We start from the raw sequence: 23,889 nt of genomic DNA, 5'->3' as shown, positions 1-23,889 counted from the left end.
AGATATTTTTCTGGAACTCTCTTGCTTGTTTGATGATCCAGTGGATGTTGGCAATTTGATCTCTGGTTCCACTGCCTTTTCTAAAACCAGCTTGAACATCTGGAAGTTCATGGTTCACATATTGCTGAAGCCTGGCTCGGAGAACTTTGAGCATGACTTTACTAGCGTGTGAGATGAGTGCAATTGTAATAATGATGCTTTAAAAATTCTGGTGTTACCAGACACAAGTTCATGTGTCCAATGCACAGTGAAGTCAAACACACTGAAACGTGGAACTTCAGAGACGAGAAAGGTTTGTTGCAGGGCCATGCAAGGAGATGGGTGGTTCCCCTCAAAACCCCAAACTCCTCGAAGGTTTTCAGCAAAGCATTTTTAAAGGCAAGATGAAGGAGGGGTGTGGTTGGTTGTTGCAGACTTTCTGGTGTGGGAATCCTTTGTTCTTACAGCTGTCCACATAGGTCAGGTCATGGTATTCCTGTAAACTCCCAACATGACAAATGTTATTCTCTGTTCTGCAACTTTTTTATCTCTGTATGAATGGGAAAAGGCTACACTCTTAAAGGTCAGAGTCTTGAAAATGGGCTCTCCTGTACATTTCAGGCTACAGGCCACATTCTTTTTTTCTTTTTTTAATTGGAGGCTAATTACTTTGCAATATTGTGGTGGCTTTTGCCAAACATTGACACGAATCACCCATGGGTGTATATGTGTCCCACATCCCTCCCCACCCCATCCCATCCCTCAGGGTCATCCCAGTGCACTGGGATGGCATCCTACAGGCCACGTTCTTAACTGTAAGCAAAAGCTGTGGAGTCAGATTTGGTCTTCCCTATTACAATGGGAGAGAAAGGACAGGAGGAATTAAAACCAACCAGTGTGTTTCTCCCGTAAGGGTTCTGCTGTAACTGAATGTCACTCTTTAACAAATTCTACACACATAAGAATGAACTTGATACGAACTGTGTAAGCTTAGCGCCTCCTGGACCAACTTATCTCTTCTACACTCGCTCCTCTCCCACCCCCACATTAACTGAGGACACAATAAATCAGCTAACAATATAGAAGCCTCATTAAGCCTCTAAAATGTGCTTAGTCTCAAAAGAGAATAGCATCTTGAAAGAGACAGACAGTAACAACAGATATAATCGTGAGAAAGAAAACACAGCATCCGGGAGACGGCAGTAACTATACCGAGCGCCATTAAGGACCACCTCAAGATAAGGTACTCACGGTTGCTACGGATCACAAGCGAATTAATGTCAGAAAAAGAAAAGCACCTTTGGTCTATCAGACTATGTCAGTCTGGTTTGAACATGTCCACCCAAGGAACTGTCAAGTTTTCCCAGCCTCCATTTGAGGGGTGATTGTGCCAGTGACTGAATGCTCAGAGCAACCTTGCCACCTCACTTTTCTTTGTACATAACACTCAATTTATTGGAGCAACCAAGCGCCACCTAGTATGCTGGTCATTCGTTTAAAGAAGAGTTAACTTTCTTTAAAGTTGTCATCCTCATTTTTTTAACTTTTGATGCAATTTTAAAACTGTAGGAAAAAATAGAACCGCTCGAGCACAATTACCAGATTCACCACTTGTATATGTCTGCCCATTTGTCAATTGCTTTATCATTCTTTGCCCCTTTTCTCCTCTTTCCCCCCATCCCTCTCTGCCCCCAAACCCCCCTTTCTTATGAGCATTTTTTTCCTGAGTCAGTTGAATAAAATGCTCCCACATCCAGCTCCTTGACCCCTGAATACTTTAGTGTGTATTTCCCAAGAACAAAGATGCTCTTACATAGGAAGTGTTAGTTGCTCACTCATGTCTGATTTTCTGTGACCTCATGGACTGTAGCCCGCAAGGCTCCTCTGTCCGTGGAAATCTCGAGGCAAGAATACTAGCCGTTGCCTTCTCCAGGGGGTCTTTCTGACCCAGGGATCAAACCCAGGTCTCCTGCACTGCAGGCAGATTCTTTACTGTGTGAGCCAGCAGGGAAGCCTCCACTCCTACATAACTACAATACAAATAACCAAAATCAAACAACAACAATAACAACAAAATTAGCATTGATAGAAGACAATCTAATCTTCAGTCCATATTCAAATATTATCAGTTGTCCCTATAGCTCCTGTTTCTCAGTGTAGTATTAATTTCAGGGTCACACCCTGCAGCTTTGTTTTCATGTCTTTTCAGTCTCCTTTAATCTCAAATATTTCCTTTGGTCTTCTTTGTGTTTTTTGATTATGACATTTTAAACATTTTATTGAAGTTTTACTATAAATAAAAACTTCCAATATATATTGTTGTTGTTGTTAAGTTGCTCAGTTGTGTCCGACTCTTTGCAACCCCGCGCACTGTAGCCTGCCAGGCTCCTCCGTCCATGGGATTTTCCAGGCAAGAATACTGGAGTGGGGTGCCATTTCCTTCTCCAGAGGATCTTCCTGACCCAGGGATCGAACCTGGGTCTCCCGCTTTGTAGGCAGACGCTTTTACCGTCTGAGCCACCAGGGAAGTCTGGTGGAAGTCTGATATATATATATCTATATATATCATACGGAGAAGGCAATGGCACCCCACTCCAGTACTCTTGCTTGGAAAATCCCATGGATGGAGGAGCCTGTTAGGCTGCAGTCCATGGGGTTGCTAAGAGTCAGACACAACTGAGCAACTTCACTTTCACTTTTCACTTTCATGCATTGGAGAAGGAAATGGCAACCCACTCCAGTGTTCTTGCCTGGAGAATCCCAGGGACAGGGGAGCCTGGTGGGCTGCTGTCTATGGGATCGCACAGAGTCAGACACGACTGAAGTGACTTAGCATAGCATACATATCATAAATGTGGAGAAGGAAATGGCAACCCACTCCAGTATTCTTGCCTGGAGAATCCCAGGGACAGAGGAGACTGGTGGGCTGGTGTCTGTGGGGTCGCACAGAGTCGTCTGACGCGACTTAGCAGCAGCACCATATATCATAAATGTACAGTACAGTGAATTTTCCACATATGGAACACACCCATGTTACTGGCACCAGAGCAAGAAATAGACCCTAAATACAGCACCCAGGAGCCCTCCTTGGCAGTTAATTTTTATTGTGCACATTGATTAGCCAAAAGAAGCATGAATTCTTTTTGACCAGATTCAGCTCTTTCATCCCAACATATCTCCTGCTTATGGCTCTAAGCTGTCTCGCTCACATGGTGGAACAGACCTCTTGCTGCCACCTGATACCAGGAAGGGGCAGGGCGTTGCTGTCCACTGTGGTCTAAAGGAAGTCAAGAGTTTGGCTTAATGAAGTTAGACGGGAATGATACTGTTCACATCTAAGGAGCAGAACTCCTGCCTATGGTGATGGACCTTTTTGTGTTCCAGTTCTTTGGGGATCTTTTAAATATGGTCCTTCTGAGCTTGACTATGTGCAGTCTGTACCCCTGGGACTTCCATGCAAGGCACTGGAGCTGAACAGTAAGTTCCTGTCAGGCAGAATTCGCTGGTTTACATGCTCCAGGAGCATTCCTGATTGCCCAGCCTGCTTTAGGCCACGTCCAATGCCTCCTGCACAGCAGTAACCTCTGTTTCTACCAATACTTTTACTGGGGGGATGATTTCATTAGTATCCAGGGCCCTGACCTGACTCTAGGCTCCATGGAACAGAGACCCTGTCAGTTTTGACCCCCTTGTGTCCTCAGTGGTGCCCAGTGCTTAATAGACAATAAATAGCTGTCACGTGGAAGAATGAATACATCAGCAGTGCCTTCTAACAAACAGTAAGATCGTGGCAGCCTGAGATATGCTTCAACCCAGCGTAACTCCTTTTGGCATAAAAGAATAGAGATGGATCGTTCTGGCTCTGAGAATTTGAGAATGTTTTGCTTGTTTTAGTTTTAAATGGGAGAAATCACACTTTTGAAAAATGCCTAAATTGGGCCTTACATATACATAGTAGACACTTAAAAGCATCCATTTCTAATTCATTGTTTTGAGAGCGTAGTACTACTTTATCAGGGAAGCTGCATGTTGCTATTTTCAAGAAATTCTATATCTGTCCCATTCTATTACTTTGTTTAAGAATCACATTTAGCCAGGCCTCATTTCAGTGTATATTCTTAACATTTGCTGGGGAGGGACCCCAAAGTTCTGTTTTACTAAACAACCAGAGCCCTGTTTATTCAGGAAAATACAGATTATAAAAGGTTTGCAAGCAAAAGAAGGTTTTGAAAGCCAAACCTTTGAACAGGTTGTTTTTAAGAAGTTAAATAGGTTCAGTTGTCTCTTCTTCCACTTTTCCCCTTCCATATGAATGGTAATGATAATAGTAATACAAGTTGATGCTTTACTCGATAACAATAGGAACTCTCACCAAAACCCTCTAAACTGTAGGATTTGATCTTTGGGGCACACACTTAAAGCTGCACCTTTGGATTCTCAAGTGCTGATGATCTGGGATACGTCGTTTGTGCTGTGTGACCCTGTCTCAAATTAGGGCTGACCTGTAGTAGCTGGAGAAGGCAATGGCACCCCACTCCAGTACTCTTGCCTGGAAAATCCCATGGACGGAGGAGCCTGATGGGCTGCAGTCCATGGGGTCGCTAAGAGTCAGACGCGACTGAGCGACTTCACTTTCACTTTTCACTTTCATGCATTGGAGAAGGAAATGGCAACCCTCTCCATTGTTCTTGCCTGGAGAATCCCAGGGACAGGGGAGCCTGGCAGGCTGCCATCTATGGGGTCACACAGAGTCAGACATGACTGAAGCAACTTAGCAGCAGCAGCAGTAGTAGCCAGGGGCTTCCCTGGTGGCTCGGTGGTTAAGAATCCACCTGTCAATGCAGGAGACTTGAGTTGGATCCCTAGGTTGGGAAGACCTCCTGGAAAAGGAAACAGCAACCCATTCCAGTATTTTGGCCTGGGAAATCCCATGAAGGAGCCAGAGGGCTACAGTCCATGGGATGGGGTCGCAAAGAGGCAGACATGACTGAGGGACTAAACAGCAACAAGTGACAGCTAGACAGTCAGGAGTGCTGTTGGCTTGGTGAATCATTAGCAGCAAAGGAATGTATCTGAAATATACATTTCCTCACCACTTTTCAACCTAGTTTTCTCAGCCACTGTGGTGGATAGTGATGACTTACAACCCCAGTGTGACATTTTAAGAGCACTGGTGAGGCAGGGGGAAGGTAGTATAAGTGTAAATGTAAAAGATACGGCTCATTCTGTCTTTGAAATTGTTGGTGTGAAAAGAGATCAACAGTGTTTTATTTAAACAAGGTCGGCTCCGACCTTGATTGACTTGTAGTAAATTGCCTGGTATAAGAGGCGAAAGGAAGTGGAGAGAAAAATGGCAATCAGCACCAAATGTTTCATGCATTGATTGACAAGCACCAGAGATGTGCTAGAGTAAGATAAATTGGCCAACACGGCCCATCTTGACAGTTCCTGAGATGGGAAAATTGTTCTTGTTAATTTGCTGCGGGAACCTTGTCATTTATGGAATGTACACGTGAGTGTCTCCTAATTGTATAAACAAAGTTCAGATTCCTACGTAGCTTTGTGCTTTTCTCAGATTTGGTAATTTTTTGGTCTGAATCACCAGGATGCATTGTAAACGGCTTTTGAATTGGGGGAGAAAAGGGGAAGCAGTGTACCAGCTTCAAGCTGGCATCTTCCACTGCAATATAGGAAATTGCTTGGCAGACATTTTCCTCTTGACAATAGCTTTCAAACAAACTCATGTGCAGGAGTTTCCTTTCCACCCACTTCCCATGATCTTCTTCTGGTGTGATGGATCTAATTGGCTTTATCTCATCACAGGCAAGAATCGGCAATTCTTAGATATGTGAGTTTGTTTTTAGAGATTTGAGAGTGGCCAAAAAATCCTGCATAGGTTTTTCTTACCTTCACCCCTTCAGTGTTTCATTCTCTTTTAGTTGTCCCCTGCTGCTGCTGCTCAGTCTCTTCAGTCGTGTCCAACTCTATGCGACCCCACAGACGGCAGCCCGCCAGACTTCCCCATCCCTGGGATTCTCCAGGCAAGAACACTGGAGTGGGTTGCCATTTCCTTCTCCAATGCATGAAAGTGAAAAGTGAAAGTGATGTCGCTCAATCGTATCCGACTCCTAGTGACCCCATGGACTGCAGCCTACCAGGCTTCGCAATCCATGGGATTTTCCAGGCAAGAGTACTAGCATTCGTTAATTTCCACTGGAGTATAGTCGCTTTATAATGTTAGTTTCTACTGTACAGCAAAATGAATCAGTCATACATATACATACATCCCCTCCCGTTTGGACTTCCTTTCCATTCACAGAGTTCCCTGTTCTATACAATATGGTCTCATCAGTTATCTGTTTTATACCTTGTATCAATAGTGTGTATGTGTCAATTCCAGTCTCCCAATTTCTTCCACTCCCCTTCTCCCCTCTAGCATTATTTTTCTAGAACTTTCCCTCCCCTGCCTCTCCTTCCACAATGCCGAATTAGTGAATGTCTGTCATTTCTCAGTCCCCTCTTTACATCTCTTTCTATAAATTTAACTATAATTTGTATCAAGTAGTGGGCAGCCTGCCAGAGAGATCCATCTAGCGGTCATCTTTCAGTCTTGTTTGCCATTTTTTGCAGATTAGGTAAAACTTTATTTTCCCTTTAGCAGTGTAATTTAAATTAAAAGGTCGTTGCAGAAATTTCTTTTTATATTTTTCAAGTAGAAATCCTCCCCATCATTACCTTCTCTCTCTCTCTCTGAATTTTTCAGACCTTTGTTCATTCTTGATTGGGTAGGAATGATATTTTTATTTAAGAGGGCTGTGTGAAAAATAACTTCAAAATATAAGAAATTAAATATAAGTGAATCTTTGAAATAATTAGGTATTATTTTATTAACCACCTTCATTGATGTTACAACTCTGAACAATATATCACTTTACCACTCTCTGTGAGAAAGATCCAGACTCAAAAATGTCCACGATTCCCATATTATCTTGCGCAGACCCCTTTACTATTAAAGTATTCTTTCTGGCTTTAGGCAGGTCAGAGAGATGTTTGAAGCAGTCTGGCATATGAAATGGGCTTCCCTTGTGGCTCAGCTGGTAAACAATCTGCCTGCAATGCAGGAGACCTGAGTTCAGGCTTTGGGTTGGGAAGATCCCCTGGAGGGGGAAAGGCTATCCACTCCAGTATTCTGGCCTGGAGAATTCCATGTATGTGAAATAAGATAAGAGAGTGGCAGGGCCTGAAGTGAACTGGACAATATAAACCCTGCTAAAACCATTTGAGGTTATGCCACAGACAGGCAGACAGACATTGCATGCTTTAAACTGTAGAGATGCAGAGTTTTGTGATTTTTCAGCTTAAACTTACCGCCCTTAACCTTTTCCAAAATACTCCCTTGCTATCTCATTTTTGTTTTCAGAGCAGTCCTGGAAAGCAGGCTCTTGAAATTCCATTTTCCCCACTTCACAGTAGAAACAGACACACCAACAAGTGTTCAGTGGAGACAAGGAACAGGCTGCAGAGCTCATCCTGGCAGTTCCTCCTGTGGCCGTTCTTCTTGCCACTTTCCACACACCTAGGTTTCATACATGGCTTCCTTCCAGCCTTGTTCTTTCACCCGCCTCCCTCCACCATCTACTTAGCAAGGTCTCATTCCTAAACCATCTCTAGTGGTCTCTAGTTGTCATCAGCCCCTCCTTTCCCAGGGAGAGTTCACTGCACTGTCTCTGGGTTCTCCCGCCATGCTGAGCAGATGCCTTGAAGAGCAGATACCACCTTGAAAACAGCCACATAGTTACCAGTCTGTGTTCCTCGCAAACGTGTGAATTCCTCGAGGACACAGGCCATGCCTGGTTTCATGCTTTGGTGGTCCTATCTAAGCCGGCTCCTACCACGTGGCCAGCCCTCAGTGAAGACTGGCTGAACAAATGTAAAATGTTAGCATTCCCTCAGGACAGCTCAGCGACTTAGAAAAGTGTTGAATCTGGCATCCCTGCAGTCAGCTTTTTTCTCCATCTGCATGCATCCATCCACAGGGCCTGACTGGCAAATCCTTGGATTTAGAAATTATCCTGAGTCAGAAACAAGAGGGAAAGGGACTCTGACCTGTCAGCAGCACTCGGATCGCTAGAGAAAGTTCACCCCCAAGTAGCCTGAAAGTGCAGGGAGTCTTTTTTAGAATGCTCAGGTGGTGTTTACATGATGCCAAGAATGTTTTGAAAGGTTGAGAACAGATGATGCCACGGCGTAAAATGCTGCAGGTAACACTGAAAACAATGCTAGGGTATTTTGGATCTCTTCTATTGAAAAATTAATAGCCCGGGACATGCTTATGAACCACATTCCCAGGGCTAGGTTTCAGAGAAAGCCTCTTTGGACTGTTCCTAAGTGGCATCTTTTGCTCCACATAAATGAACTTAATTTTTCCCTTTCTACTTCGATAAGATCCGCATTCCAAATTGTCTGTTATCTTGAAGACAATAAGGACGTGGTTTCAGAGACTCTGGCTTTTTGGACTGAACCACAGAACTCATCTTACTCCATTTTTACCCACACTTGGATTTCCTCTCTAGCATCACCACCAAGGGCTGTTTAATATCTGCTTGAATGCCTCCACTTATGCTGAACTCATTCCCACACAAGAAATACCGTTTCATGTGGATACTAGTCAGTTCATCAGAATTTGGCTTGACTGTTTCCCCCTTACTTTCTTTATTTCTTGGTCCCTTTTCTACCCTCTGTAAACAAATAAATGCCAACCTCCCTCTACAGGGTGGGATGGTATGGACTGGATTAAATTTTGCTCTTGTGCACAGCAGACCCTACCTGCCCAGTCTCTAGTTCTCCTGGCTGAGTATCTTAGTTTCTTTTAAAAAAAAAAAATTTATTTTTTTTGTTTGGCCGCACTGCACAGCATGTTCCCTGACCAGGGACTGAACCTGTACCACCTGCGTTAGAAGCATGGAGTCTTAACCAGTGGACTACCAGGGAAGTCCCTCAGTTTCTTTTAGACTTTGACCTGACTTGAATTTACTCCCCAGTGCCATCTTGCCATTTTCTTATGAACATCTTGCAGTTTACAGCGTCATGTTGGAATGTTACTGTATCTTGGAGCATGTGCTGTCTTAGTGCAGAACTTGAAGTATGGTGTCTTCAGAACCTTGACTTCTCTTAGTGGTTTGTTTAGGCCAAACACGTCTATCAGTGCTAATAACAGAGCTGCTGTTTCATATGTGCTCCTGTTGAATCCTGTTTTCCCATCTAGGACTTGATAGGTTTTTTCCTTCTGTTCTTTTATCCTCTATGAAGAACTTTATATTTACCCTCTTAGATTTCAGCTAAGTGATTCAGCCTTCATTGTGTCTTCATTCTCATGTCCAAAATACACACTTTTGACTCTAGTACTGTGTTTCCTACAAATGTGCCAAGACCACTCTTTGTATCCTTATTCAGTTTTTCTGTGAACCTACAGGACTTCTCAACAAAGCAGCCCTGTGGTTTATCACTAGGAATGTACAGAGTGATAGACTTTGGTGGGTCAGAATAGACAGCTAAATAGGCCATGAGTGCTGGATGGGCCATGAGACTCGCTTCAGAGTGTTAAATTGTAAATGCATAATAAAGTGACCATAGATCTTAACCTGGATTGAAGACTCAGGTTCCACTAAGGACCATCTAGACAATATGAATGGATGAAATAGCCAGAGGTAAGTAAAAGAGAATGGTGAGGTCTCTGGTAAAGTAAGGGTTTCCCAGCTGGTGCTAGTGGTAAAGAATCCACCTGCCAGTGCCGGAGGTGCAGGAGACACAGGTTCAATCCCTGGGTCAGGGAGATCCCCTGGAGGAGGAAATGGCAACCCACTCCAGTATTCTTGCCTGGAGAATCCCATGGACAGAGGAGCCTGGCAGGCTACAGTCCATGGGGTCACAAAGAGTCAGACAAAACTGAGCGACTGAGCATACACGCATGCTGGTAAACAGTGTATATTTTAATCGAAGGCATTAAAATTCAATTTTTAAAAAAACACAGTTTTGGTTAAAAACTACATATGTATACATGTACATGAGTATGTGTGTGTGTGTATGCATGCCAGATAAGACCAATGACCCACCGCAGGGCAGACCATACTCCAGAGAAAAGCATGAGAACCAAGGAACAGACCTGGACCTGTGTATTTCTCCCATGTAGACAGCAATTCCCAGCTCTTAAAAGATTTTCTGGAGAGTCATTACTAAAAAACTACCCATGCACTTTTCCTTCTTGGGTAGTTTTTAAGGTATTAGTTGATTCACTAACTGGTGACTTTTTGCCAGAACTCTCTGCGTCAGCCTTATTTCTGTTGTTGATCTGACTGCTCTCACAGAGCTCGGTTCCCTGGTGGCGGAATTTGGGAGCAGGCTGGACGTCTGTCCCCCTTCTACCCCGTTAAAACTACCCCATTCCCAGCACCCTGGAGGGGGTGGTCCTGACACTGGACCAGGCAGACCACATAGAACAGGCCTCTTTTAAAGCCACATTGCACGTTGTTTAGTTTCCTTTTAGGACTCTAACCAATTACCACAAACCCAGTGGCTTAAGATAAAACAAATTTGTTAGCTTACCTTTCTGGAGGTGAGAGCCCAAAAGCAGTCTCAGGGGACTAAAATCAAGGTGTCCACAGAAGGCATTCCTTCTGCAGGCTCTAGGGAAGAATCTCTTTCCTTGCCTTTTGTACTTCTAGAGGCTGCCTGCATCCCTTGACTCCTGGCCCCTTCCTGACGTCACTCTGACCTTTGCTTCTGTGGTTACCTTTCTGTGAACTTTGACCCTTCTGCTGCCTTGTTATTTCCCTCTTATCGCCCCAACCCAAGATCCTGAACATGTGCACATTCCCTTTTGCTGTGCAAGGTAACAAGTCACAGGTTGCAGGGACCAACTAAGTTATAGATGATGTTGGGGACCATCACGGTGTTCACTACATATGTTATATAACTCGTCCGTATTGCGTGTAGGCATGAGGCCAGCTGGTGGGAAAACCACTCAGCTCTGCCGCTTTCATTCTTATCAACTGAGCGACGCTGTGCATGGAGGGGTTCACTGAGGAGGGGAACTCTGCTAGGACTTAGGGGACAGCTGCGGTCTCGGTGCTGTGCTAGGTCATGTGATGGAGAGAGATGATGGAGCTCCTTCCTTGACCTCAACATTTAAAACTAGAAACTTCTTTCCTCCTCAACACGTAACCCAAAGAAGATGTCACCTCACTTCTGAAAGTAAGCAAAGCCATAAATAGAATCCAGGAAAAGCCTGAGAAATAACTTTCTGGGGGACGGGGCTATTCCAGAAGATAAGGGTCTACAAAGGTAAGGTTTGCGTGATTATTTAAGAAAAACAAACTCTTTGCCAAAGCACCTGGGCTATGAAGAGAAAGCAGGAAAACTGGACCTTCAGCTGGTCGCCAAGGGCTGACTTCGTGTGGCTACCCCCAGCCCACCCCTACCCATTAGCGTGAAAGGAGTTAATAGCAGCTCTCCGTAGTGTGACGTAGATGAGGTTTGGCATTAAAAATGCTAAATAATTGCAACTCTGAATTTTCTCATCTTCATTCACAAAGGTGTGATCTTTCCCACCTAGTACTATCACTCTTAGAATGAATCACTAATTGTTGTCTGAATCTCGGGAGGTGAGTTTCTCCGTGGAACCCAGCAACGAAGAGCAAAGCCTTAAAGCTGACATACGAGGCCATGTGTCTGCCTACAAGGAGATTTCCATTTCCCACCTTGGACATTATGTTGTTTGGAGTCAGTAGAAGATGAACTGGGGGAGGGGCTTATCGACCAGTGTGATCATTTGCTAGGTGTTGGTGGATGGGTAAACTATGAGAGCCAGAGCCATTTTTATCTCAGTTTGTCCTGTGGCTCACAAATTCTGAGTCCTGCTATGAAGTTGTCTTTGATGAGAAGACAATGCTTGTGTGTATAGTCATAGATTTAAAATATATATATATATATATATATATATATATATAATAAAGAAATATGTATATATCTGTATCCACATTACCCTGGTTACCCAAGATATTAAGCAAGGATTTTTATCATGTCAGACACTACAGAAATGCTTGGTAAGGTCAAAGAGCCTGTTATCTATTTCCCTTCTAGGCATTATTCATCTTCTTGTTTTAAGGTATAAAAAGTCTCCCTGCAAGGCTTCGGATTTGGGCTTGAATGTAACAATACCAGTGTTCAAGGGTAGACTTCTGACTATAAGGAATAAAAAAAAAAAAAGCTTCTTGGGCTTAAGCTCTGATTGAGGCCATGTCTGTCTTTGTGGGAAGTGGCAGCAGCAGCAAAAAGGAGTCAAGACTTGCTTAGGTCTTTCTGCAGGGGACAGCTGGAGACTCCTACAGCTGACTTGTTTGGGAGGGAGGTGGGGAACGAGTGAAGGAAATGCAAGTGCTGCCTTCCTTCCTCCTCTCTTCATTTCTCTGGTGAAAGAAATCGAAGCCAAGGAGTTACTGTCTCTTTTAGAAAAGTTTCATTAGAGTAACATAAGTTAATACTGTCTTAATTGACCCTCTGATATTTTTAAAAATAAGGAGAATAGTAATGTTGGCTGTTTGTTACCTAATATACTAATTGTCTATACTACACACAGGATTTTCCCCACTCCATAATTCTCATCACCCCATGACCGTATCCTTGATACTCTTAATGGAGAATCAGAAGCCAGGGATGCTTGATATGATATTTAAATTATTTGAAAAAGACTTCTAATTAAGCTATTGGGAAATATATGGATCTGTGCTAAAATTGCAGGTAGCTGATTTGCTTTTCAACTTCTGTAAGGTTTTGCAAGTTTAAAGCACTCAAGTCAAAGGCAGAACTAATAAAAGCACAGTTGAACTTAATATATTATATCAAGATTTACAGTAACAAATTATTGTTTTTCAGCTATGAAGATATCATTAAGCATATGCCAGGCAATCAGTGCATGACTGTAATAGGTTCATGAAGGAAAGCCTTTTTCTAATCGTATTCGGTGGTGTTTTTCCCAAGACAGCAACAGCTTTTATAAAATGATGGTTATATCTCCTCATTATAGAACCTAATCTCCCCCAAAGACATTCAGCAGCTGCAAAACACTAGCATCTTTTAGTTGTAAATTGTTTTTTATTATTTATTCCTATTTAACTAAAGAAGAAACGGCCATCAGATGATTTAACAAGACGAGAACTTAGTGGTTTTAACATTTGACAGCCCCCAATTGTTAGCCCGTGCCTTGATCTCTTTACATCTGGGCTTAATGGTAATTGGTGTTGTTTTGCTTTCATGCCTCTACTGTATAAGCTGAGTGTGAGTCTTCTAGAAAGAAAATGTGAGTGATTGGCTCTTTTATATCTCCCTTTAGCATGGATTTTGAAGTTTTGTGTCCTGCTCATAGAATTTAAGAAATGGCAGAATTAGACAAAAAGGAGCACATGTGCCCTGCTGTAGTAAGTCAATTTTTGATAGGAGGTGTCATTTGGAGCTAGATTTGTTACCCACAAAGCGATACAGGCAAGTCAGCAGACAGAAGCCTCTGTCTGAGTGATGGGCGTTATGATTTAGTGCTGCACATCCCGTGGCAAATGACGCTCCTCAGTGGGAACACTTGAGAAAGTGATCGTGCTCTGTTTGAGACTGTTCCGTGGAATTTAAAAATAAAATGGGACTAATGAGTTTTTGCATCACTCCACTGGTAGGACTCTCAGGGGACGACCAGCCAATTTAAATAAATAAGATTCCATAACCCTATGGGAGATTACAGCGGTGAGATGTTCATTTGAATCAAGGCTCCCTTTGAGGAGAAGAGATTTCCCTCATAACATCCTCTGAAATAGATGGTTCTGACGTGGGTTTTGTGGCGATGTTTCCTTTGTTGCTGTTTTAAGGAGGTACTTTGCCTTTCTTTCCAGGACTTGGTTTGTTTTCCTGGAAAGGTTTAAGCAGTTTCTCCACCATTAATACTGCATGCTGGCTGCAGCGGTGGGTCACTCAGAACCAATTAAGCAACTGTTTCACTCCACAGACTATCACATTTTGCTTCTTACTTACTCTGTGCAGACTGAAGTTGTATGTTTGTGGCCAATTACTATCCAAGCTTTAGATTTTCAACTTCAGAGATAGAAATTCATCTTCCAGTTTTGTGATAGAATAATTCAAATAAGACTTTAAAAACTTATGGCGCTTTACATAAATAACTTCTTCTCTATCATAACAACTGAGAACTTTGTACAGTTGTGAATCTGCATTTCTCTTTACTCAATAATTGTACCCTTAATGCTGTTTACTATTTCATTTGTATTATTTATACATCAACCAAAGGGTATGAGCAGTAAAAAAATAATTTCACATCACCTATCTTCCATTTCTTTTTATTTTAAAAGCCCTGAAGATATAGTTCTCCTATAAATAATAATAAAAAGGTGCTATATTAATATTTCAACCAAGGTCCGCATCTACTCAGGCACACACACACAAATACATATTCTCTGATATATGTACACACCGCTCACTACAAATTAACTGTGCCTGAGGCTTGCAAGAAAATCAGGTCAAGTTAAAGGAGAAATCAAAGAATGGGACCAAATTAATGTACTGCTCTGTACCACATGTGAATATGAGTTTGCAGGGAGAAAATAGCTTATTTTCTGGACCACTCCTATCTCTGTAATAGGTTGAGAAATTTTTACTCTAAGGCATGAGTAGCATCACCTTGGCTAGACAAAGGTGAAAGTTCAACCCTCTCAGCTTAGGTTTTATTAGATTTTCTTAAGTTGGATAAAAGATGTCTACCTTGTAAGTACTGTTTCGGAACATCTGAAAGACCTCTTTGTACCTCTTTCTTCCTGGGAAATATATTTTTTAAAATTGTGAATAAAATAGCAATTTTGCCTATCCATTTGAGAAGTGTATTTTAGGCAGCAATTAGCAACATTTTCAAACACTGAGAATGGTTTTCCATCCAGGTATATCTCTCATCTTACGCTACGTGTGGAAACAAAACATAGCCTTCATAAGTGAGTGTGGTAGGACTCACGCCTCTAACCATGCTTATTCAGGCCACAAGCTGAATTATCGTCGACTTCCTCCTTTCTCTTTAAACCACATTAGTCCACCAGTGAAACATGTCAGCTTTACCTTCAGAATGTCTCCAGGTTCTGATCTTTGTCACAGTCCAAGCCCCAATCATCTCTGACCTGGATTATTATGTCTTCTTCTAATGGGTCTCCCACCTTCTGCCCTACCCCTCCTTAGGTGTGCTCTCAACACAGCAGCAAAAGTGATCTTGCTCAAGCATGCACCAGACAAGTCACTCCTCTCTTAGAAGTCTAGAGCAGCTTAGCGTGAAAGCCAAAGACCTCACGGTGGCTTGTCGGGCCTCCCTCGTCCCCATCTGTCATCACTTTCCAGGCTCCCTACCCTGCTGCTCTTCGTGGATGCACCAAGCATACTGCTAACTCAGAGCCTCCGTCAGCGCTGGTCCTCGTGTACAGGATGTGCTTCCTCCTAGGTATCAGCAGAGCCCCCTCTTCACTTCCTTCAGATCCCTGTTCAAACGCTATCTTAACTGGGAGCTCTTCCCTGATGGCCTTGACTTAAGTAGCACCACCCTAAGCCCGCCCCTGCCTCTCGCTGGTCCTCCTCCTCTTCTTTTATTTTCCCCTGTAGCCCTCTTATACATATACACATTTATGCTTGTGTTTGTATATGAGTGCCTGTAAATATGTATTTTGTTGGGTTTTTTAAAATTTATTACTATTTTTGCTATTACTTCTTTGTTGGTTTTCCTCTCTCCCAACCAGAGTATAAACTCTAAGAAGGCAAAGATTTTGGCTTTTCATTTCTGTGAAAGATTGCATTTCATTTCATTCACACACAAGAATATGTGTTGAATAAATGGAAGAAAGGGGGAAGGGAGGGAGGGAAGATAGGAAGGAAAGAAGAAAGGAAGGAAAAAAGGAAAGAGAGAAGGCACTTGAGGGAGAAAAGAAAGGTAGGGTAGGGAATTCCCTACTTGTGCTTTTATCTTCCACATAGCCTCTTATACTGCATAGAAACTGGTTTAGTTTAGGTACACGTATGCTGACTTTTGGCTTCAATAAACCACGTGACTTGTTCACTATGATCATAGAAAAAACAAAAAAACAGGTGGAAAGAGAGAGCCCAGCATGCCAGTTTCTGCGGAGCATTGACTGGTCAGCCCCTCCCACACCTCCCTTGCCAAACGAGTGAAGCAAATGCATCCTTACCTCCCAAAGGAACGTTAACCACTGTTTACCCTGTGCTTTGAGATCCACAGATGAAAGCTCTCGTAAAAGGAAAAAGTGGTATTACTTTGTGAATGGCTATAGGCGCTCATCTAGCTCTGGAAACTGATCAAGTGCAAACATTGGATCATGGAACTAAGGTTGGCCAAATATCACACGTTATAATTAACGCAAGCTTGAGCTTCAGCACAGTGACACGTTTCCTTTGAATAAAGCAAGGTCCTCTCCGGTTGTGTTGAATCTACACAGGTCTCAGTTTTCAGCTAGTAACTAAACATTTTCATGTATGTAGAAGGCAGGAAGACAGATGTGTCTCTGACTTCTGATGGGGTGGGGAGACGCTTGGGGCAGACCGCTTCCTTTCGAGATACCTTCTAAATGATCCTCTGTCTCCTTTACCCCAAGGGACAGTGACAAGAACACTCCTAAAATCATGGAGATTTCGAGCTGGAGCTGAATGTAGAAGGCCTGTAAAGCCCACTTCTCACTAAACATGAACATTCTCTGTGGTCTGCTGACCAGGGCTGATCTGGACTGCTTAAATAATAATCTCTGTGATGGGGAGCTTATTACCTGCATGGTTGCAGATTATGATATTATCTAGCAACTGTTGTTAGAAAGCTCTTTGCCTAATGTCTCTGTTTGATCCAATAGTAGTATTAAACACTTTGCATGAGCAAGTGCTTTGGGAGATGGAAAGATTAAAAACAACAGCACTAGCATTGTGGATTGAACAACCACCTAGAGCAATGTTCTGGCCTAGAAGACAGTTTGAAACATAGTAGTTATTCAATAAATATGTGTTGAATGAATGGAAGAGTAGATTGCACTCTAAGAAGAATGAGAAAGTACGCGCCTAAGGAATCATAATACTAGGTAGAATTTAGATAAAGGGAGGGAAAAATAACTACAGCAGATAACAAGATTAATCTCCTCCCTTTAACTTTAATCATTCCGAGCACTGACATCTGAATTCATTCATAAAAGTTCACTTCTTCTTCCATGAATCATAGCTGTATTATTTCAGGATTGCTACATCTTCCCTTACCTCTTTTCCAGACTCAAGAGTTGCAGGGCCTATAACCTTTTAAATGATTTCTAAAACACCCATCAGTCTGAATATCCTCCCCCAGCCAAGTCCAGTTTCTCAGCTGGGCTCTTAGATGATGTCAGCCTAAAATGGAATAGATCAGCCAGTCCAGATATGATCACACCAGCCTAGCATACACTGAGGCTCTTTTCTTCTATGTATCTCCTATTGTGCAAACCATTTGGTCCTGAAACCCTTTTTTACCTGGGTCACATGTTTATATTCTAAGAAAACCCAGTGTTCCAAAGAACACAGTTTGGAAAATAAGAGTGTAATGTTATGTGCTGGGCTTCACTTCAGGAAGAGGGGTCAGTACCTATTTTACACCTTTTGCAGTAGAATTGTAAAATTGCAGCCCATTAATATGATTTGCTATGAAATTTGATTTCTTTGTCAGAACTTGAACTTTGGTTTTTCTACTTATCCTTCAACTTGAATATTATTAATAGTAGTGTGATTTAGTGGACAGACCTTGGACTTGGACCTTGGACTCGGGTCACTGATTCACTGCATGTTCTGGGAAAAGCCATTTTCTTTCTCTGAACCACAATTTTGTTATCAGCAAAGTGAAATGGTTGGTCCAGATACTCTCTGATATTCCTTGTAGAGCTAGCCTTTGATGGTCTTAAGCCAAAGCTTTCTCTGACTTTCTCCAGGTCATTCTATAAATTTTACTAGTCTCCAGGGAAGACTGAGAGATAACTAGATAGCTCTTCTAAAGAGATGCAAAGGAAAGAAGATAAGCAGCAAGTCAACCTTCAGTTCAGTTCAGTCACTCAGTTAAGTCCGACTCTTTATGACACTGTGGACTGCAGCAGGTCAGCCTTCCCTGTCCATCACCAAGTCCCGGAGCTTGCTAAAACTCATGTCCATTGAGTTGGAGATGCCATCCAACCATCTCAACCTCTGTCGTCCCCTTCTCCTGCCTTTAATCTTTCCCAGCATCAGGATCTTTTACAATGAGTCAGTTCTTTGCATCAGATGGCCAAAGTACTGGAGTTTCAGCTTCAACATCAGTCCTTGTAATGAATATTCAGGACTGATTTCCTTTAGGATGGACTGGTTGGATCTCCTTGCAGTCCGAGGGACTCTCAAGAGTCTTCTCCAACACCACAGTTCAAAAGCATCAATTTTTCGGCATCCAGCTTTCTTTATAGTCCAACACTCACATCCATACATGACCACTGGAAAAACCATAGCTTTAATTAGATGGACCTTTTTTGACAAAGTAATGTCTCTGCTTTTTAATATGCTGTCTAGGTTGGTCTTAGCTTTTCTTCCAAGGAGCAAGCATCTTTTAATTTCATGGCTGCAATCACCATCTGCAAGTGATTTTGGAGCCCCCAAAAATAAAGTCTCTCACTGTTTCCATTATTTCCCCATCTATTTGCCATGATGTGATTGGACCAGATGCCATGATCTTAGTTTTCTGAATGCTGAGTTTTAAACCTACTTTTTCACTCTCCTCTTTCACTTTCATCAAGAGGCTCTTTAGTTCTTCTTTGTTTTCTGCCATAAGGGTGGTATCATCTTTGTATCTGAGGTTATTGATATTTCTCCGAGCAATCTTGATTCCAGCTTGTGCTTCGTATACCCCAGCATTACGCATGATGTACTCTGCATATAAGTTAAATACGCAGGGTGACAATATACAGCCTTGATGTACTCCTTTCCCAATTTGGAGCCAGTCTGTTGTTCCATGTCCAGTTCTAACTGTTGCTTCTTGACCTGCATACAGATTTCTCAGAAGACAGGTCAGGTGGTCTAGTATTCCCATCTCTTGAAGTGTGTTGTGATCCACACAGTCAAAGGCTTTGGCATAGTCAATAAAGCAGAAGTAGATGTTTTTCTGGAACTCTCTTGGTTTTTTGATGATCCAATGGATGTTGGCAATGTGATCTCTGGTTCTTCTGCCTTTTCAAAATTCAGCTTGAACATCTAGGATTTCATAGTTCATGTACTGTTGAAGCCTGGCTTGGAGAATTTTGAGCATTACTTTACTAGCATGTGAGATGAGTGCAATTGTGCAGTAGTTTGATCATTCTTTGGTATTGCCTTTCTTCGGGATTGGAATGAAAACTGACCTTTTCCAGTCCTGTGGCCACTGCTGAGTTTTCCCAGTTTGCTGGCATATTGAATGCAGCACTTTCACAGCATCATCTTTCAGGATTTGGAATAGCTCCACTGGAATTCCATCACCTCCACTAGCTTTGTTCATAGTGATGCTTCCTAAGGCCCGCTTAACTTTGCATTCCAGGATATCTGGCTCTAGGTGAGTGATCACACTATCATGATTATCTGGGTCATGAAGATCTTTTTTGTACAGTTCTTCTGTGTATTCTTGCCAGCTCTTCTCAATATCTTCTGCTTCTGTTAGGTCCATACCATTTCTGTCCTTTATTGTGCCCATTTTTGCATGATATGTTCCCTTGGTGTTTCTAATTCTCTTGAAGCAATCTCTAGTCTTTCCCATTCTATTGTTTTCCTCTATTTGTTTGCATTGATCACTGAGGAAGGCTTTCTTATCTCTCCTTGCTGTTCTTTGGAACTCTGCATTCAAATGGGTATGCCTTTCCTTTTCTCCTTTGCCTTTCTCTTCTCTTCTTTTCACAGCTATTTGTAAGGTTTCCTCAGACAACCACTTTGCATTTTTGCATTTCTTTTTCTTGGGGAAAAAGCCAACCTTACCCCCTACTGATGAGACTCACCTGACATGGCAGAACTGTGTACATGGCAAAACAAACGTGAACTACTCCCTGTGACTATCTTTGTTCTTTGCCTGTATAGTGTGGCATGTTTTCATAAGAAAAGAAAAATCCTGAGAATTTTTGCTTAGTGATACTGACACTTCAGTCACATCACTTCCACCATAATGGGGTTGCCCTGCCATGTTCATACCCTGCCTTGCACATCATTGCATCACCTGACATGCAAACTCCTCACTCATCTTAAGTCTCTCTGCATTTCAGCCCAGGTTGGCACTAGTTTCTTTCTTAGCAGCTGTGATTATTTGAAAATAATGTCAAAACAAATAATTTCCTTTTTTCACCGCCTGACAATCATTTAGTAGCTATGCCTATTCCCGAGTCTCTGCCCTCATCTCTCTTTAATTATTCTCTTCCTCCTCTCCTCCATCAATTCCCTTGGCTAATTCAGAACTCCCCCAAGAAGTTGGACAGAGGCATCTGAGGGCTGGGAAGAAAGAAGCAACCATTTCCTAGAGCTCAGTGATGTTTCAGGACCATGGACAGCGATATTGGATGGCGATAGGAAAAATCCATTTCAGTCTGTTTTTGCCTGTGGTTACCAGGCCCCTGTCGGAACCTCACAGGTGGTGGAGGTGACAAAACTCTACAAAGACACTTTGCAGTGAGAACCATTCTCCCCGGAGCTTAGAAGCCAAACCTTATACCATCACATACAAAGAAGAGATTGCATCTGGGCCCTGCCGTTGTCCTAATGTCAGCTCGCTTGGCATTTACCTTCCTTCCCCAGGCTGACCTCTGATGATGGGGGCAGGCCCTGGAGGCATTGTTCTAGCTGGGCAAATGCTGCAGCCATTGTGTCGGCATGGGAGAGCTGCCGGTTCCTTTCCAGCCCAACACTGTAATTTTATCAACTCTGGCTCAGAGAAACCTATATTTATAATGCTAATTAGGAGAGCACACATTTAATTTGAGTGGAAGACTGTTTGTATCTCGCTGAGCCTAAGAGCACAGGGCTCAAGCGACAACAGTCAGAGGCATAGCAGGCCTTTCTCCCTTCTCCAAGTATTTGAAACAGGGCTGAGCCTTGCCAAACAATTTCTCTGTTGGATTAAAAAGAGACGTGGGGGGAGGGGGTGAGAGTGCTGAATATGCCGGAGCTCAGAAAACTTTACGTTTATCTCCCGTCTGCATAATATATTTCTCTGTGCACTGAGAAAACATGCCTCTTATGTTATCTAATTGTTTCCTGACACATTTAGCAACATTTCACACTCTTTAAAGTGACATTAACATTGCTGACAGTGGAGGTGCTTTCATTAGGTGGGCTTTGAATTGTAGCCAGGATGCACTGCAGGTCTTCAAACAGGCTTGTAGAAGCCGAGAAGAGCATTATTTATGAAAATAGAGACTTGGCCAACAGTGCCCCATGGGTGCATGTTAATTTTGCTGACTCCAGTTAATTTAAGAATGTGTTCTTGTGCGCATAGGCACATGCACGCACACAAGATAAGTTCTCATGAGCTGAACGGGGACATCTTCGTTGTCCGGCAGGCTACAAGGATGCCTGTGTATTGTTGAAAGTCTGAAACATCTCCCTTTCCATGTGTTTTCAACCACAGCATAGCGATTTCAGACACGCATCAGTCATTTGGCATGCAATCCTCAGACTGAGAAACATGTGGCTAGGGTATATGGTCAGTGTGATTATTATGCCAACTTGTGGAGTCAGTGCTCCTCTTTTCTCCCCCTTAATGCTTCCTTCTGCCCTTCGAAGGTCATTTTTTCACATCTTCAGCTGTCTGCATGGAAGCATAGTTTCCCCTGGAGAGTATTCTAAATGAGCCTTCAGAGAACAGGACCCAGCAGTGCCTGAAAAGAGAAATGTGAAGATTCATTCTGACTTTCATGAAAAAAGGAAGCCAGGCTGGGAGATGATGGGGAAGGTGGAAGTCAGGTTGTGAATTTCTGCTAGGATGCAACCTCACCTGTGATCTTGACCTGATTATTGATCTCTGTACTTGTTATCTGGGGGCAATAGATGATATTTAGAAATTGTGGAGTTTTAGAGCTGAAGGAGAGCTTCCTACAGATTATTTTGTCACCTCCACAGTGCTACACTTTCTAATCTGCCTTCCCTGCTGATTCTAGTTACTCTTCTCTCTCTATCTCACTCATGTTGCAATAACGCTTTGTGGCCATTTGATCATTAATCATAGAGATCTGAATTAGCATCTTGGCTTTGCTCATTACTTACTGTGTGACCTTGGCCCAGCCACTGGAACTCTACCTACCTCAGTTTCCTCATCTGTAAAATGGGAATACTTATCATAACTTCCAGATAATATTGTTGGAAAGGATTAGTAAGTTGCAAACAATGATGTGTGCTAAGCATATTGCCTAGAACATTGTGAATGCTCAAAAAGTGAGTATTAGTCTCCTCCACTGGAATATGGGTTCGATTGTGGCTAAGACTACATCTTCACATTGCCAAGTACTAGGAAGTGTTATGTAATAGTACAGTAGCATTGTCAGAAAAAACAAGACTGGGAGCTGACGGTGGCTCAGATCATAAGCTCCTTATTGCCACATTCAGATTTAAATTGAAGAAAGTATGGAAAACCACTAGACCATTCAGATATGACCTCAATCAAATCCCTTATGATTATACAGTGGAAGTGAGAAATATATTTAAGGGACTAGATCTGATGAACTATGGACATTGTACAGGAGACAGGGATCAAGACCATCCCCATGGAAAAGAAATGCAAAAAAGCAAAATGGCTGTCTGAGAAGGCCTTACAAATAGCTGTGAAAAGAAGAGAAGTGAAAAGCAAAGGAGAAAAGGAAAGATATACCCATTTGAATGTAGAGTTCCAAAGAATAGCAAGGAGAGATAAGAAAGCCTGCCTCAGTGATCAATGCAAAGAAATAGAGGAAAACAATAGAATGGGAAAGACTAGAGATCTCTTCCAGAGAAGGCAATGGCACCCAACTCCAGTACTCTTGCCTGGAAAATCCCATGGACGGAGGAGCCTGGTAGGCTGCAGTCCATGGGGTCGCTAAGAGTCGGACACGACTGAGTGACTTCACTTTCACTTTTCACTTTCATGCATTGGAGGAGGAAATGGCAACCCACTCCAGTGTTCTTGCCTGGAAAATCCCAGGGATGGCGGGGCCTGGTGGGCTGCCGTCTATGGGGTCGCACAGAGTCAGACATGGCTGAAGCGACTTAGCAGATCTCTTCAAGAAAATTAGAGATACCAAGGTAACATGTCATGCAAAGATGGGCACAATAAAGGATAGAAATCATATGGACCTAACAGAAGCAGAATATAGTAAGAAGAGGTGGCAAGAATACACAGAAGAACTGTACAAAAAAGATCTTCATGACCCAGATAATCATGATGGTGTGATCACTCACCTAGAGCCAGATATCCTGGAATGCAAAGTCAAGTTACTTAACCGCTCTTTGCTTCATTTTCCTTGCCTGTAAGAGGGAATGATAATCATCTATAAAATAGGACAATTAATGATTCATTGAGCTAATTATGCAGTTGTTTAGTGCAGTGGCTGCACACAATAAGAACTCAATACATGTCAGTGATGATGACAATGATTTGACTTTAGTGCTAGAACTTGACCAAGAGGGATTGGGTAGTGGGTACAGCCAGACATCCTAGAATGTGAGGTCAAGTGGGCCTTAGAAAGCATCACTACGAACAAACCTAGTGGAGGTGATGGAATTCCAGTTGAGCTATTCCAAATCCTAAAAGATGATGCTGTGAAAGTGCTGCACTCAATATGCCAGCAAATTGGGAAAACT

General features: G+C 42.6%; 1 protein-coding gene and 1 non-coding gene across 4 annotated transcripts in view; one reads left to right on the top strand and one right to left on the bottom strand.

Annotated features, from left to right (window-relative positions):
- TENM2 (teneurin transmembrane protein 2) overlaps positions 1–23,889 on the top strand; it is a 1,791,425-nt gene that overhangs the window by 1,326,912 nt on the left and 440,624 nt on the right. The window lies entirely within an intron of this gene.
- TRNAC-ACA lies at positions 2,433–2,506 on the bottom strand. The gene has a single exon. It is a non-coding gene; the product is annotated as a tRNA-Cys (tRNA).

The sequence above is a fragment of the Bubalus bubalis genome, chromosome 9 (genome assembly GCF_019923935.1).
Source record: "Bubalus bubalis isolate 160015118507 breed Murrah chromosome 9, NDDB_SH_1, whole genome shotgun sequence".
Classification (NCBI taxonomy): Eukaryota; Metazoa; Chordata; class Mammalia; order Artiodactyla; family Bovidae; genus Bubalus; species Bubalus bubalis.
This window is presented reverse-complemented; position numbering and strand designations above follow the sequence as displayed.